General features: G+C 43.6%; 1 protein-coding gene, 1 long non-coding RNA gene and 1 other non-coding gene across 3 annotated transcripts in view; all 3 read left to right on the top strand.

Moving 5' to 3' along the window:
* Window positions 1–221: 221 nt before the first annotated feature.
* On the top strand, window positions 222–5,095 carry LOC127017334 (uncharacterized). Its single transcript, XR_007766568.1, has 2 exons — window positions 222–853; window positions 2,573–5,095. It is a non-coding gene; the product is annotated as an uncharacterized LOC127017334 (long non-coding RNA).
* Window positions 1,985–2,257, top strand: LOC127017466 (small Cajal body-specific RNA 13). The gene has a single exon (XR_007766600.1). It is a non-coding gene; the product is annotated as a small Cajal body-specific RNA 13 (non-coding RNA).
* Window positions 5,096–15,736: 10,641 nt separating the features above from the next.
* The window catches only part of SYNE3 (spectrin repeat containing nuclear envelope family member 3), a 58,784-nt gene continuing 56,734 nt past the window's right edge, over window positions 15,737–17,786 (top strand). The window contains exon 1 of the mRNA XM_050897573.1: window positions 15,737–15,790. The gene's annotated coding sequence lies outside the window, so the exon portion shown is untranslated. The remainder of the gene's footprint in view (window positions 15,791–17,786) is intronic.

Below are 17,786 nucleotides of genomic sequence, written 5' to 3'. Positions count from 1 at the left end.
AGGGCGGTGCGCTGGGGGTCTGTGGTGGAGCCGGGGGATGTGCCGATGCCGGCTGCCGCCGGGGTGGGATTTGGGTTTTATCCCGGCGGCCCTTTGGCGGTGCACGCTGTGGCAGAGCTCCCGGGGGCTGGGGGGCGGGCTGGGAGTCAGAGCAGTGTTAACGGCTGAATGAAATGCGGGGAGAACGGGGCCGTGGAGGGGCAGGCTGCTCTGGTGTGTCGGCTGCCTGTGCTGAGTGAAACTCTTCGGTGGTGAAGCGTGTTCAGATGTGCGAGTTGCAGCGGTGGAAGTGTGTCCTCAAAAGAGCAGCGCGGTTGAGTCGGCACCTTTTGTCACCGTCGGCAGGCAGAGGAGGCAGCGGAGGCGTTATGTGGGCAGCTGACAAAGTGCTGGATGGGTCTCTTTCCTTGGTAGTTTTGGCTGTGTCTAGTGACCTATTTGCATTCACTTGCTCGTTTTAATTGATTTTTAATGGGATGAACAAGGTGGTTTATATCACTGAGAAACTAGCAGTTCTTTGCATGCTTTGCTTTAGTGCTAGGGGAGGAGACCCGAGTAACCGGTAGCTTTGCACAACTTGGTCTGTCACTGGAACGGCTGGTGGGGGTGGCAGCAAGATGGAGAGATGAGAGCAAGATTGAGCTGGTTGGCTGCGTGTGCAAAAGGGTTGGTTCAGTAGGCACTGGAAGATGCAGAGAACTGCCCAGCATCAGCCAGAGAAGCGCTGAATTTGGAACATGTCCTGCAAACAGCCATGTGTGCAGATGACTTTGAGCTCCTGGGCAGATGCCAGATTCTTTCCAAGAACTTGGAGCAGAGTGTGGCGGTCCTCTACAGCAGCCGAGTCCATCTGGTAAGTAGAACAAAATGTTGAAAAGTTTTCCTCTGTACTAAACCACAGTCTCTCACAGATAACAAATCAAGGTGTATTTCCGAGTGTTAATTTACATTTTAGCTCTAGCATCTGGACTTTTGGTATATTAATGGCCATTTGTATTACTTGCATTTGTAAGGAAAAGAATTTTTTTCCACCCAGTTCCGCTCATGTGACAGCTTTACAAACAAGACCAGCGTGTCTTCAGCATTCAGATGACTGTTTGCTAATTCTTGGTTTTTGTGGAATCCAGCTGATGCTTGAGTGACAACTCGTTTTTCATTTTCTATGAAGCCACCTTCAGGCATCACTTCTGTTGCTTTTTATTTAAATTTAATTAGAACACATTCCAAAGGGAATTGTGGCAGACTTGTCATCCCATGTCAATAGCTTATGAATAAAAAAAGTGTTTCTGCAGTATTTGAAAGTATATTTATGAAGAAATACTTCCTATTATGACTCTAAAGGCAAAGTTCACGTATTGTTGATGAACGTTGTGCATTCTGTGTGTCAGTACGTTTTGTTTTCAGCAGAACATCAGAAGCCAGGCACAGTCATGCTGATCAAGACACAGAAAAGTTATTGCTTTCTGTGGTTTGTATGTTGTGATTAGCATGGTGCAAGGTTGTGCAGCATGGGGGCAGGGGGGAAGGAAGGTAGTGTCCAGTTCACGCTAGATAAAACTTCAGTAAATTCTGCAAAGCAAACATATGTTTTTCTATTTGTTGAACTGGTACAACATACGGAGACAGAGGCTTAACCAGTGTTAAGTGTAACAGGCCAAGTGGTCTACTTTGTTGTTTTAATCTAGCAGAAAGACTCCTGCCACTTTAAGATCCTGGGGAGTCAGAGGGGAATTAAATGAAAACTGAGTAAAAAGAAAGAGATCTTTCTATTCTTAAAGGCAACTAAATGTCTTCTTTCAAGAAAATGTTGGGCTATGAACGGAACTTCATAGCGTTTGCCTTCCTGAACTTCATTCTAGCTATTTCTACAAGGAGATGGTTCATTAGAAATTATAAGTGAAATAAGGACATGAAACTGAAGTGTAATAAACCCTTGTGGGGATATGCTCCTTCCGGAATAACATAACCACGGTTGTAGTTTAATCCTCTGTAGTCCAAGAGATGCCCTTGGTTGTTAGTACTCTGGGCATACCAGGCTTGCAGAGAGAGCACCTGTGTGAGGAAGCCGAGGCATGCCTGTAAGAGTCGCAGCAGCAACATGCGCAATATTCCTCTAACAGTTACGATTCTGTTGGCACGGAGATAATGACTTATCCCATGTCATTATTGATCTATCAACAGTAAGAGCAATTTTGCAGTCTGATATTGTTTAGCAAATAGAGTAACATCTGCTGAACACTGAAAAACTGCTATAAATGTTAGAAAGCTTCTCTGAAGTCTGTGTACTGGATTAAATAAAAGTACTTGAATTTGTAGTTACTCACTGAAGTTTTATCAGATTGGCCTGTGAGATAATATTAAGCTTAACAGAATGCTTTTTAATAAAATATTTAGTATGGTCAAATGCTTTTGGATTATGCAATATGCAGCACTCTATTAGTGGGCAAACACTTTTCCCTACTGATAAGACTTAGAAGAATTATCCCATGTACACTCTAGAAACAAAGAGATAATTATTTGTTACGTGGTCCAGTCTTCTATCAGTCTAAGTGAAACTTCTTGTATTTTCCAGATAATGATTTAAATCATCTGTTCAGAAGAAATATTAATGGGACTCCCATAAGACTCCTGATATTTTGCTGATGTTCCTGTTAGAAGACCTATCACCTCATTTTGAAAACAGTAATAAAAGCACCAGTATTCAAACTGCAGGGCTTAAATGCTCACAATCACATATTAGGCTACTTCCAGGCATTCTGCTGCTGAACAGAATTACTAGTTATGAATTGGTGGTTTGAGGTGCTTATGCAGTGCACAAGAAGGTAGACATCTAAGAATGATACTGTCAGCAGGAAGTTTTTTGTTTGTTTTGTTTTTAAAAAGAGGAGGGCTAAATTAGCTGGTGAGAAACATCAGAAGAAAAGTCTGATTTCAGCTTATCGGAACAGGACACCTCTTCGTGTCCAAGTCGGATACCTGTGTGTCTTTCTGACTTGTGATAGTGCCTGGAAATGAAGTCCCTTATTGTGCCTTAACAATTGAGCTCTACTTAGGCGGTTTTATTGTCTCTTGAAGCTTTTTAGTGGGATGGCTTGAGCTCCAGCTGTTCTGCGTGCCAGGTAAATAATTTCAGCATACCATCAAGGCAACATCTGGCAGCACCAACATATCCTCGGTTTTGAGAGCATTAAGAATGCCTAAAATGTACCTACAGTTCTGGACTGCACAGTTAAAATTTGTGTGGGATGCCTAAATTGTGAACGCTGACGAAACGTCTGTGAAAAGTTCCTGGTTATTTTGAAGATGTGCTAGTTTGAAAAAGTTGTGCAACAAGCAGCAGAAATGTAGAAGTGCTATGGGGGTTTTACTGGCATAGAAACTCAGGTCCCATGGGAAATTGACATTTTGGAATCTGAACTGTATCTAACTTCCTGTTTTGGATCTAACCTGGAGACCTATAACCAAGTTTGTTTCTGAACTAGATGGGTAATTAAATAATATTTATTCCCACGGGGGTGTTTGTGTTAGCTTTAAAATACAACAGTCCATTTCATAAATGACAGAGGTGAAGAATATGTACAAAATGACCTAAGTCAGTTTAACTGATGGGTGATCTACAGGATCTAAGGTAGTTTTTTGACTTAGATCATGTAAGGATGCCTTTGGCAGAGAGGGGTCATGCTCATAATCGAAGGAAAAATGTCTGAGCCCCACATTTAACAAACAGAATGAAAGATCATGTTCAAGCTTGAATGTGGACCTTTAAACGAGACACTCTTTAGACTTCAAGCTTGCTTCTTAATGACACTGATCTCAATACATGCCTCTCTGTAGTAACACTCTGCTTTGTGAATTGTGAAGCCGTCCTGGAACAAGGACATGTAGTATGACCTTTGTAATAGAGGAGTAGAATTATTCTTTGGGATAAGCAAGCTTCTTGCAACTATTCTGCCTGACCAGAGTCTGTTAGACCCTTGTTCCCTATTTGCAGATGGTAGTGGTGCTTGAGTCATTCAGTATTACAGAGGAAGCATAATTTTATATACATCCAACTTAGATGCAGAGCTGAGAAATGTTACCTCTAATGAGAACACCTCTTCCCTTTTTTTCGTCCAGGAGTTGAGTGCCAAAATCTTTCATGGGACTGAAAAAAGACTGGGGAAACTCAAGAAAGTAGAATTGATCTGCTAAATACAAAGATACAATAACATATTGGATCGAGTCTTGAGCCATAGGAAGCTAGGGACTGGCATTATAACTATATGCATGTCCTGTTCTTTGCTTCCTGTGCATTCACTTCTGACCAGTGTTGCAGGAACAGGGTCCTGGGCTCTCAGTTTCTGATTTAACTTGGTATGGTAATTTGTACAAATTGTAATTCACTTAAAATGCTGGAAATGTCTTCTGGTCTTTCATAACTGTGGGAAAACCCCAGGGCACTCTCTGCCTGTAAGACATTTTCTTGTGCCCCAGTTAAGTTCTACTAGCATACTCTGGGTATAGCTACAATGACAGGAGTGCTTTTGTTGGCTTAGCTTGTTTTAAGAACGTGCAGTTGCAGTGAGGCAAGAAAAGCTCCGATTAGCGTGTATTTTGTGTCCACGAGGGGGCTGTGGCAGCTCCGGTCTGGGGGCTGGTGATCCCCCAGTTACGCACTTCACTAAAATGGCAGGCCGTAACTGAATGCTTGGTGCCTTTGAGAGTGATTACATCTGTTCTTGTTCAACACCTTTGAATTCCCTTATCTCTTCTATATAAAGTTTTAAAAAAAAAAATTACAGTAAAGTATTTTTCTGTGTCATTTTGAGAAATGCATCTCATGGTACAAAAACTTGCCTCAACTTTAATAAACAGAACTGGCCATTTGATCTCCTCTCTGGCAGAAGACAGATAGTACCAAGCATGTGTCATCACACATGAGTTTCAACTGTATGAGATATTTCTCCAAGTAAAAATTCAAGAGTTTTGCACACATCAATGTATTTGTAAAGTAGATGCAATTGTTATGGAGAATCCTAGGGTTTTTTTTTTAAATCTTGGTATTTTAAACTTGGTACTACAATATTTCAATAAAGATTTTATTTTTTTCATCATGCACTCTTTAGTCTGTCAGTTTTTTCTAGGAATGTGTGTACATGTTTTAACACATTTTTAAGTTCTCATAACGTTCCTGTGAAAAGGAACTATAGTCTAGCCAATGCTGTGACCCTAAATCACATGAATTGCTGTTGCTTAATCTTTGCTTGACAAATCTGTATTAAAGTAATTCTGGGGAGCCTGGAAGCTTTTTGTTAAAACATTAGTCTTCAGTTGCTAGTGTTATCAATGTAATTTTATATTAGATGTAATATAAATAAGCTGTCATTACTGTAAAAATGTTGAGGGTAATTCTCAGCTTTATAGCGCATGCTTGTGGAAGTGCAGAAGTGATATTTTAAAGCAGGGATGAAGAAGAGCTTAAGCGAGTAGATAAACTAAAATTAGTCATTGCAATCAATGATATTTGTCGTAAAAACATGTTCCTAGTCCCACTATTCTATAAAGTGTTGTGCAGAATAAAGTGACCCTCATCTCGCTTGCTTACATCTTTTTGTATGGATTGAAGCTTTCAAGTTTTTGTGCCAATTGGAGTTGTTTTGACTAAAATTTCCCACAAGAGTTGCGCAATGGTTTATGCTCTGCTACAGAGAACTTGAATTTGGCTGAGGCAGATGTAAAGTGTGATGCCTCTCAGAAGACAGCTGTGGTGTGCAATTTGAGGGCTTGAAACTTTACTGAGAACTGATCTTTGACAGGAATGTGCATGGAAATCTGCCCGTGTTTGGCTGTGGTATGAGGTTCTGCAAACTCTTATTTGTATATGTACAAACTAAATTGAGCTAAAAATCTGTTGGTTTTTTTCCCCCACTGTGTGTGATACTGTCCCTGTATTTCTGAAGTTTTGTGGGCTGGGCTAGAGTCTGTTTCCTAGTAATGAATGTAAGGAGAGGGTGTGCAAAGGTGTGGGAAGCTGGGACTTGGGCAGAGGGGATCTGTACTTCTCATCTGATGCAGGTAGCTGCGCTGATTGCTCCAAGAGATGGATGGGACAGTGTCTTCTTTCCAAGCCTATTCCAGTCATTGTCTCTGTCCCTTCAGAGCAGGGAGATTCTCAGACCAGATGCGTAACCTAACAAGGGACACTGAGACAGGGAGTATGGAGGGGAGAGGGAATCGGACTGACTAGGAACCTGGGTAAGGCTGTAGCAACTAGGTCTGATGGCACAGACAGCAGAAACAGCCTCAGCAGTGCTGGACAAAATTAGGAATAGAAGAGTTTTGGGTAAAAAAAAAAAAAAAAAAAAAAAAAGTCTCTGCCACAAAAAAGATGGAGGGGATAGAACTGAAAGGGCTAAAGTTGAGTGGCGCATGCGAAATAGGCTTTCCCAAGAGCATGGAAATGAAACCTCAAAGCTTTTAGGTGAGAATCTAGTGGCAGCATGTCTCAGCCTTCTGTGCCACTGGTCGCCTTAGTGACCACCATATGGTGATGAGCAACCAGCTTGTGATCTTTCAGTCACTCCCTGTACAAATTACCAGAGTCGCATTCTGATCCAAGGTGATTTGTGCAAGGATCAATGTGAATTTGCATTGTGAAGTTTTTTGTTGATTGACTTCTAAGGAAACAAGCGTGGATGCAGGTTGTGAAGGAATGCTCTTACAGTTGCAAAGTAGGACACTCAAGAAATGTTAGGTTTAGTCTGAACAACTTTCAAAACTATGTGCACAGGAGGTCAAACCAAAGTTTTCATTATGACATGACATCTTTTTCCCCAGAAACCCTACATGTTCAATGCATAGGCATTGATTTTCTTGGTGTGCCCTGAGGTTCGAACAAAGGAAGGCTGCTTGCAGGAGGACAGTATCAGAGCCTTTAATATGCCCTCCTTAGATGGACGTTATTTCAATCTCTACTATGGAAGGAAACCTGGAAAATTGTTTAAAGTACAGTCCTCAACAGTGCTCGCTGCTGGTGTTTCTCTTTGAGTGTTCATGCTGATACAGTTTGAAGGCTGACTTGGAAAAGTTCTTGGCCCTTGCAATTGTAATTAGAATCAATGAAGCAGAGTATGTGAAGTTGGAAAATACGAAGTACTGCAAAAACTATTGTGAAAAGTTGGGTGTCTTAAACTGGGTTTCTGAAATCAATGGGTGCTTTGACTTGCTGTTTTAAATCCCTGCGGGCTAACCACAGATACCGATGTTGCAGGTAAATTGTGAGCTCCTGTATGTTAAGCTCTCTGAAAAAGTGTCCATGAGTACGGTAGGAATATTTTGGATCACTTGGTTTTCGGAGGAGTTGTTATCTGATGTGAAGAAAATTAGACCCAAAGACCTAACAAAAACTTAAAATGAGAGAGGAGGAGTGGATGTGTTGGCATACTTGAGTTTGTAATGTATGGACTAAAAGATCAAGAACAGAGTCAAAGTATCTCTTGTTGGGAGGTGAAAATACAAATTCTTAAAGGGGAGGCCAGAAACTTGAATTTTTAGATCGCTACACTTACTTAAAAACTTGTAAAAACAGAAATATCAATATAAAGACGAGGGAAGTTTGGGGTTTTTTTATATTCTAAAGTGTTTTTTCTCTCCTTTTTTGAAGTATGAAAACTGTATCTCTTGAAAATCTGACTGTTCTAAGAACAGGCAAACTAATTGAGAGAGCACTGCCAAATGCCCCATATAGATATTGTGATTTTCTTGATCCTGACTGTGCACACGCAGTGGTTTTAATGCTCAGAACTGCATGACACAAACATAGAGGTTTGTTTGGTGATGGTTACTAACCATGCACTTTTAGGGGGCAAGCAGTTCTTTCACAGAATAGGCAGCTTCTCCACAAATACAAGCATATGCACCTTTCCTAAATTTGCATTAAAATAATTGCATGGAAGCTCTCTAATTTTAATGCTTACCTTTAAGTTAATTTCTTGCAATTCAGTGATTGAATTTTCAATGCTGCAGTGCGCTAAGCTCTTCCTCTGAAGTTCATAGTAGCCTTCCTCCCTTGCTGATGTCCATGGCAGCTGAGATTGCTCAGCAGCCTCCTTGGACATAGCTAGCAACTCGCAGGATGAAGAACTTGTACTGGAAAGTTGTGTGCCATTTAATTGTAGCACTTGTTGGGCTTGTACAAAGGCCTGTTTTATAATCAGCTTGACTTCATTTAAAAAAAAAAAAAAAAAAAAGCATTTGTACCCTGTGAACAAAAGCCTGGGAAAAAGCTCTGAGTTTTAGAATAAGCACTTTTCTTGTGACAGTGGGGCGCAGATCACTCTGAATCATCCTTAGACTCCCTTCCCCATCAGTAGCCCTTTCGCTCTTTGTCCAGAGATTTGTTTGGATACTAGTTTTCAATCGTTGCCAGTCTTGGGAAACATGAGGAGACAAAGGTACATCCTAGCAGCTGCTTTCTATCACTGTACTTTAGTTTGAGACACTCAATCAGAGGAAGTTGGTCTGTGCTCTGTTGTAGTTTCATGCTAAACTACTGTGGTGAATGATTTAAAGTGCATGTGCCATGGAAGGAGGAAAGTAAAACTAAAGACTTCTCCTAGAACTATAGTCTTTTAAACACTGGCATACAAGAGTTGTTCTGTGTAGCATGTGTTTCCCATCCCTTAGAAGACTAGATGCAAACAAATAAATTGTTTCACAAAGCTGGCATATCTAGAAACAGGGAGACTAGTACAGATGAAAGTGTAGCTCCAGACTACTGAGTCTCAGGGAAATCAAAATAGCAAAACTGCATTTGTGGTGTGAAGGGAAGCAAGGAGAGCCACATGTAATCATGTGTGATTAATTTTTAATAGTAGGAAGTCTATGGAATGTTATATTTCAACAGTTGTCTTCCTATTCATCCAGAAGAGTCCAGAGAATATTTTTTAAACCAGCTTCTGGCATCTCCTTCTGTGAGTTTTTAAAAAAAAAAAAAAAAAAAAAGTATGTGGAGAAGAGCGAGGGAAAAAACCCGATCCACTGGAGTTGGACACAGATTTCACTTCAGATCCTGATTTTCAATGGGCCTTGGCTTTCCCTGGCTTGTCTCCTGCTGAGTGTCAACGGAGGCATTGCTGTTAGTTGCAAAAGTTAGCACTGCATACTCCTAAACATAAAACCTTCCATTTTGTTGCTGCTTCCTTCACACTTTCAAAGCAGAAGTCAACATAACGCTTCCCTCATCTGCTTTCTGGCATGGCTAGATTGTTGCTTCTCCAGAACATCTAGTCTTTGTTTCTAGGCTCATTCAGACTCCCTAGCAAACTGTGTGTCTGCCTGCAGCTGGAGGTCTCTGGGTGCTACTGTAATACAGTCAGTAAACCTTTTTTGGTCCACAGAGAGTTCACAGCATAAATCAATAATTGCATAAAATCTGAGTCTTCTTCAGCTGCTATCTTAAAAAAGATTAAAATGCTGCTTATATGTAGGATTATTCATAAACCTAATTAATTTTCATGCAGTTATTTAAAAAAAAAAAGTGGATTTTTTTTCCTGTTTAAATAGACTATAAACCACATGCAAAACAGAGAGTATCTTTCATTTCAAAATGTGGGGAGACATTTGGACTTGTCTTTATTCCTATACCAGTTTACCATGCATGTCAGGTCTATGTTTTTTAATTTACTTTAATATTAAATTAATCAAATTCTCATAGATTAGTAACATGAAGATTTACAGGTAAGAAATGGTTTCTGGTTTTAATATACCAGCTATAATTCATTTGGTTTTTAGAATATCTTTCTCGTTGTTTGTAGGCTTGCACAGGATTCACAAGTGGTGTGTGCTCTGTAAGCGCAGTGCTCCAAACCACACAAGCCTCAGTAATCCCACTGTCTTATCTCATCTGTAGGGAGACACATTGTATGAGCAAGCTTCTCTAGTTCTGTTTACAAGTGGAGAAACAATTATCTTCTCCCCCACCCCCCCCTTTTATCAAAGATACTTTTACACTCTCCTCTAGTTTGCAGCCTCCTTCTATTTCCATGTTAACTTATCTTCCTAACTTAAATAGGTCACTGAGGACTGTAAAGACACTAGGGAAGAGAGAGCTATGCAGAATAGTGCACTTTAAAATATATTGTGAAGAAGGTAGCTGAAAGCAGGGGAGATTTCTCAAAGAAACAAAGTAAATTCAATATTTTGTTCTAGTTGCAAAATGTAGACAAGGTAGAAACTGTATTTCCTGCATAGCTGCTAACCTTGCTGATACCTAAATGTTACAGACAACTTGCAGAAAAAAAAGTTCAAGTCACCCCAGGGGATGGGGGCACAGAAAGCAAACAGTGTGGGACTTCATAGCCCACTAGTGAAGATGCTCCTTGGGGCAAGGACAGTCGTGGCTTGGGGTTCTGCTCCTACCTCATCTATGCCTACAACTTGGTCTATGTTCAATTGTTCTGTGGTTGACACTTTTGCTTGAAGAATATTTCTTAAAACAAAATAATTATATTGGTACTCAGATACATAGTCTTAAATTTTTTTTCCACATGGAAGCAGTATAAAAAAGTTTCCTTTTAATAAAGCCAACATAAGGACTTCCACTACTGCAGATGCATCAGGAAAACTGCACCAGTGCCGTTAAGTGTACATGACCTTTTCTATTGTTTTTCTGTTCACCAGCTGTGAAGTGATATTGCCTCCAAAGTTCCAGTCTGATCCCTTTATCAGCTTTTAACACCCCTAGCATACTCTTTTGGGCATTGAGTGTTTCTTCTTATATTTAGGGAGAAAATAAAAGCTTTCTGAGTGCTTTCAGACTGTTAAAAGATGTGTAGGCACCAGACTGAAAACAAGAGCAGAGCCTGCGAGAACCTGCAAAGAAAATGGGTAGAAGAAATAATGATACTGGGGAAAGGGAGTTGCTGCTTTGCTCGAGACAAATATTGTTTGATGTCAACATGGAAGGTGAATGTTATTTATAAATGTTTTGATAGTGCTGGAGGACTCCAGTATCATCTGTGACAACTGTTCCTTTAGAGCGTATGTTCCAAATAATATGGTGTGATTCAAGCAAGTGGTGTTTGCAAGAAGAATCCTGATATGTCTAGTGCGTGTGATGCAAACAGTCTGTTTTGCTCATAAATGGAGCAATGCCTCAGCTGGTTTATACTGGCTTAACTCTCTTTGAATTCAGTGGACTTATGTCAGTTTTTGTCCGCTAACCTTGCTTCCACATTCTTTTCACTGTTAGGCTTGCTTCTATCAATCACAGAAGCTGAAGATATCTGAGGCTTCTTCGGCAGTAGCTTGCCCCCAACAGAAAACTTGAAACAAATTTCCTCTGTTCCTAATTGCATATGCTTACTGCAGTTCTGGGAGTGATATTGGGAGTAGTAAGTCAAGATTTAAATATCCTACGTGCTGAAGGCTCCTATTCTCAGAAGAGTATAATATGGGTGTAAAGGGTTTGGTTTACAACAGTTGATTTAATGGATGTCGTTAACATTTTCTGTATTTAACATTGTGCAAACTCCATTTGACTGCAGTCTTCTGTGATATTTGCTAACTTCCAGTTTGAGATGAAATTCCAAATTTAAAAGCTAATGAATAAGGGGCACCAACTATCACTTTTCTTCTGTTTACATGGAAGCATATTGGCACAAAAAATCCAAAAATCAATTAATTTGGAATCTGTCTTGCAGAATCTGTGCTTAAATTTCAAGTGTCCTTGGAGCGTTAAAATATCCAAGTCTGTCCATGAGTTGGAACTCAGGTGAATAGTAAATGCTTAACTATGGGAGAGTATTTGGGCCAGGGGTGTCAGAACTGATACTGTAGCACAAAGTCCCACTTCCCTGCAGAGGCAGTCAGTCTGCGCCCAGGATGTGGAGCCGAATTAGACAAAAAGTAAATTCCAAAATACGCAGCAGGGAGAATGTGAAATGCCAGGTTAAGTCCGGATGATATCTGCAGGAATAGAGGGCAGGAAGTTAGCCTGGTTCACTGGTGCGATCCTTGCCCTACTGCTCCTGAAGATACGCTGTTTTGACATTAGCATTTAGAGTTTATGGCTCTTCATTAGTCACTGGCTGAGAAGAGAGTTCTTCTGTAGCAAGTCCTACCACCACCCATGGAAGCTTTCTGTCAAACAATGTGCAACTTCTAGTAGCTATAAAACAACACAAAAAAAACCCCTGAGAAGCCCCAGTGTTGAAACCTGTCATGCCAAAGACATATGTCACTGGTATGCTGCACACAAATGTTACCCTGCCAAAAAATGCTGTTCCTCCCACCCCAAGACTGCCATGTGACTCATTATTTGAATAACAATTTTACATCGCTGTACCCAAGCAAACATAAAGGGAAACATCTTAATATCTTGTAATACTTGTTTGTCATCAGTTATGAGCATGAATAAATGGGAGTGTTACGCTAATAAGAGAGAGCAGCTACCCTGCAGCATTGTAAGTGCTTCTCTGTTGCCCTGAAGATGTCTTGCAGGTCCTCCTGTGGAGTAAACCATGCCAACACCATTGTTACTTTTGCAGTATTTGGTGCTTTCCACCCACTCTCTTGGGTATTCTGCACATCACAGGAAATGTCTGAAAATGCTGTGTATTCACTGACAAATACTTGTGGTTTGGTTTAGAGGCTGAGCCAACTGCTTCTAAAAATACATTCCTTTCTTCCAAGGGAAGAGAGCTAGAGCTGCTGTTCTTTCCTTTTCAGAAGCTCCTCCACCCTTCCACACTGCTTGCAGTCGTTCTAACCTCTCCTTTGTTGTTTAGGTGTGGTGTGTGGGCAGCTTTACATTGTTTGGGTAATGCACTGAATGCTCATTTACTTAATGCCTGCTAAACAGGCATTTACTGTATATTAGTTTTTCTAACTCAGCATGTACAAAGCTGTTTGATGTAGTAAAATCAGAGCCATGAAAGCCCCCACATAGGGAAATGCAGAAGAGGAACTTAATGCAAGCAATTTTTGGATACAGCAATGCGTTCTCCAACACCAGCAAGCTTTCTGAATACAAGGGGCTGTTTTTATTTTGGACTTAAAAGGTTGTCCTGGTTTCGGCTGGGATAGAGTTAATTTTCTTCTCAGTAGCTGGTACAGTGCTGTGTTTTGGATTTAGTGTGAGAATGATGTTGATAACACTCTGATGTTTTACTTGTTGCTAAGTAGCGCTTATCCCAAGTTAAGGACTTTTCAGTTTCCCATGCTCTGCCAGCAAGCAGGTGTGCAAGAAGCTGGGAGGGAGCATGGCCGGGGCAGCTGACCTGAACTAGCCAAAGGGATATTCCATACCATGGAATGTCATGCCCAGTATATAAACAGGGGGCAGTTGGCCGGGAGGCATGGATAGCTGCTTGGGCATCAGTCAGCGGGCAGTGAGCAATTGCATTGTGCATCACTTGTCTTTTTTTGGGTGTTATTTCTTTTTTTTTTTTGTTATATTAATTTTCATTACAATTATTATTAGTAGTAGTGTATTTTATTTTACTTTAGTTATTAAACTGTTCATATCTCAACCCGCGAGTTTTACTTTTTTTTTTTTTTTCTTCCTTCCCACCCCACTGGGAGCGGGGAGGGGGAAGCGGCTGCGTGGTGCTTAGTTGCTGGCTGGGGTTAAACCACGACAAAGGTCTAGGTATACAAAGTAATTTCCTAGGGGTCATTTCATAAGGAATTAAGTGCTGCCAGTGAGGGCTGCTCATATACTCACTGTGATGACTGAGCCAGTTTTCCCAATGTAAATTCACAGATAAGATTTTCTATTCTTTATCTCTGCCTATTCTAGACACATTCCTTTGGAGTCCAACCCTTTTGGGTTGCATCCAGTTCCTCACACTATTCCAAAGGTCAGTAAGAGATAATCAGCTCTGAATTACTGTGGGGCAAGAGCAGTTGCATAGGCATAGATTCGATTTTACACACTGGTGATATAAACTTTACTCCAAGTAAATAGTCTGTCAAAACCATGCTAGTGAATAAATCTGATTTTTCAAGTTAGATGGTAGGCTTGTCCAGAAACAGAGGGAGATTACAGCATTCAGTTTCCCTCTCAGTGACAACTTAAAAGGTCATAGTCACCCCAAATTGTGCCACTGCAGGACCCACTGTGGGCATTCAGAGCTTCAAGGTCAGAACCAGCTATAAAAGTGCACTCCTCACCATTAAGTTCTGACAAAATTTCCATTTACCTTTTCCACTGCTGGTGAGGGATGGTGATTCCTGATGGTTTGGGAGCAATTTAAATACAGAGCTATTCCAGTTAAGGCTGTGTTGGCACATGGATGGCAGATCACCTTGAATACCTGGCTGTGGGCAGAACTGAGCCCATGAAGGCTCCCCTGGCTGATGCAGCCAGATAACACTATTGATGTGAGCCAGCCTACCCCGCCCTGCGTTAGAGGGTAGAGACCTGTTGTCCCCTGCCTCTCACACGCTCCAGGAGCTCACCCTCTCTTCACTTCTGAACTACACATCTCGAGGCTCTTGGCTGCAGCACTGTTACGTGTGGTCAGAGACTTTTATCGCAAATAGCCCGTTTTTCTGCTCCTTAGGCAGATGAACCGCAGAAGTTCCCAGCAGCAGAGGGCAACAAAACGTACTCTGCCAAAGAGTACGTTTTTGTGCCTTATGAAATACAAACTTCTTCACGTGTTCATTCAGTTTGTTTACATTATATTATTGTGCAAATATGAAGAAGCTGTTCATTCTTTCCTCCTTCCCTCCCTGTGGCTCAACGCGCTGGCTTTCATGTGATTATAACTTACTGATGCCACAGATGGAGCACAAGATGTTGATGACTCTCTGGCTTCTCTCTCTGGACTACAGAACTGACGCTGTGGCTGCCAACACACCACCACTGCTGCTCCTTTTGTTTCTAACTGATTTTTCCATAATAACCTGAGCATTCACTGTAGACTTTTTGCTTGGATAGGTTACAGAGGGAAGAATTGCCTGAATCAGGCTACAGTGGAAACAGGTTTTGTTGCCTAAGTTCTTGGTTGTTTTTTTTTTTCCCAAAATGTCAGTTACAACACTCCGTGCATCCAAATGAAGTCCTGTTTGTACTAACTGCGATGAGCTGGGGTTGTTTAATTTACGTATAACTGCTGAAATGCAGGCCGCCTTATTGCCTTCTGGGCGTTCAAAAGAAACATTAAGAAACTTGCCCACGTGTTGGCATGGATCGCTGGGACTACCGGCACGCGTAGGGCTCGTCCGTGGTTTGTTGCCCATCTCCTGGTGTCTGGTGACTCTCACGGGTCCAAGTCTCCCAGAACACGATACTGTGAGAAGCTCAGCTTCTTCTCTTCCAGTGCATTTTACTCTGCTAAAAGTAGCGGAGTGTGGCTGCTCACCTGGCGCCTGTGGCCACGGCCACCCGCCTGCCGCCGCGCAAGGACAGCCTGCAGCGCGCCCGGACGCCCCCCCGGCCGGGCCAGCCTGGTCCCGGCCCCCGGGCAGGGACGGGGCCTGCCGGGGCGCCTGCCCGCGCCCCCGCTGCCCTCGCAGGGGCTCCTCTCGCAGGGGCTCCTCTCACGGCGGCTCCCGGCAGGGCGGGACGGCGGCGCCGGCCGCGGCCCGAGTTACATAACGCCGCCCGCCGGGCCGGGCCGCAGCGGCGAGGGCGGGCCCTCCGCGCAGCCCCCGGAGCGGCGGGGCCGGTGCCGGTGCCGGGCGGCCCCGCCGAGGGTGGGTGAGCGCTCGAGCGAGTGAGCGGCGGCAGCGCGGGGGGGAAGAGGCACCGCGGCCCCTTGGGCTGCCCGCGGGGGAAACGGCGGCGGCGGGTGCCGCGGCGGTGAGTGGGGCGCCGGCCCGCGGGAAGGGGCCTGCGGCGCTGCCGGGGGCGCTGCTCGAGGCCTGTTACCGGTGCTCGGGGAGCTGGGGGGGGGGGGGGGGAGGAATAACGGTGAGGCGGCGGCGCCCTGGGACTGCGGCGTCCCGTCCCGTCCCGTCCCGCCGGAGGACGGAGGGCGGCACAGCGCAGGGGACGCTCCGCTCGCCTCGGCTGGGCTCACTGACAGCCCGCCCGGCGCCCAGACCCGCCTCCTGTTGCTCGGCGCTGCCCCCCAGCCCCGGCCCGCGCCCCTCCGTCTCCGGGATCGGCGAGGCGGGGTGCAACGCCGCCAAAGCAGCGGGCGCCCGGCCCCCGCTCGGCCCCGCCACCGCCCGCCCGGCCGCCGCCGCGCCTTGGCTCGTCCCCCGCGCTGGCCGCCCCGGTGCCGTCCCCCGCCGCGCAGGTTTGTGGTGCCGCCGCACGGTATAACGGTTGCAACGGGTGCAGCCGGAGCCGCCAAGCAGGAGCGGAGGCAGGGCTTATCCTTGCCGAGGTAGCTCCCTGGGTAGTACGAGAGCTGCCTATGTACTACTAATATAACGTAGCTGCAGTAATTGCAGCATACCTCCCTAAATAATATAAGCTAAACGGGTAAAACCTTTTATTTAAGTTCTTTTTAAAAATCGCATCTGTGAATGAGTACCAGCCTGCTGGAAGCGTTCAACTGCATTCTGCAACTTTCCTTCCCAGATGTCAGGCTCTTGCCAAAGCCGGTTGCTCAGCGTTACTGTCAAATTTCTTCATCTATCGGTCCCCACTGCCAGGACTCTGCTGCAGTTTGCAAGCTCCTTGTTTCTGTTCTCCTTCCCCAGCCTCTCTCCCCTTCCAATCTATTAAATATATCCTAGCTCGGCTCTGATTCCCCTTAAGCAGGTCTGACCTTGTCTCCCTTTTTCTTACTAAACAGTTAGAAAGGTTCCCAGTTTTTCTATGATAAGAGCCGCTACCCTTGTTGCTAGATTCTGTACAACTTCTGTATGTAAACACCTCCACCCCAATGTGTAGTAAGGCTTTGGTTTCTCATATGCTTGTTTCTGCTATCTCTTCTATTCCCAAATCCTTATTGGTTTGACCTGCGTGAATTTAGGTCTTTGTCCAGGAAAACTTTATTCCTAGAAATAGCTCTACTCAAATAGGTTAACAGACTGAAATCTGCAGGATTTATGGATGTATATGATGATTAGTTGTGAAAATGATGGTTGCAAGACACTGCTTTCTTTTGCAAGTTCATCAGAGTGGGATGCCTGCCGCCTTTGCCTCAAATCTAAGCCTGGCCATCTTAAATCATTAATGAAGAAGACTATCACCATGCTACTCTTACCAGCTCCTTGCTGCTACTTTTAAGCCCTTGGCATGCTGCATGCCATTTGAAAATCTTTGTACACAGTGGTTGTTTTCTGGGGAAAGAATTTAAAAAATGCACCAAGAGTTTAAAAGCTGATTGGTGGCCTTCAAGTGTTTTCCTTCTTTTTCTAAAAGTGTCTCAAATCTGTGGGTTGTTGACATGCACATCAGTTTGGCACAGCCTCCATGGTTGCCAAGTGTGTGAGCCAGTTGGATGTAACTTGCTGCAGTCAGTCCCGTGGCGACTTTTATTTCAACAAGAAGCAAACATCTTTTGGTGACTCACGCGGCATTGTTCCCTACAAACTGGCTGTCAGGAAGTGGAGTCTGACAAAGCTGATGGGCTCTCTATAAAAACAGTTTTCCCCTGCACCAAGTGCTGTTTTCACGTTCTTTGTGAATCATCGGATCCGGAGTCCTCTCAAATTCCCAACGAAGGCAGAATTAGCTACCATTCAGGGTGCAGTGCTGTGGTGCTTGCCTCTCTTCTTGTATTCTTTCTAATGATAGTTCCCGTTCTTTCCTTCAGCCATGTATTCACTGCTCCTCCTTTCTCCCCCATCCTGGTCAAGACTTTTACTGTGCTTCCAAGTCTGTTCCTGGTGCGTATGTC

This window comes from Gymnogyps californianus, chromosome 5 (genome assembly GCF_018139145.2).
Source record: "Gymnogyps californianus isolate 813 chromosome 5, ASM1813914v2, whole genome shotgun sequence".
In the NCBI taxonomy this organism is placed as follows: domain Eukaryota; kingdom Metazoa; phylum Chordata; class Aves; order Accipitriformes; family Cathartidae; genus Gymnogyps; species Gymnogyps californianus.
Note: the sequence above shows the minus strand (reverse complement) of the source record. Positions and strands in the feature narration are given on the sequence as shown.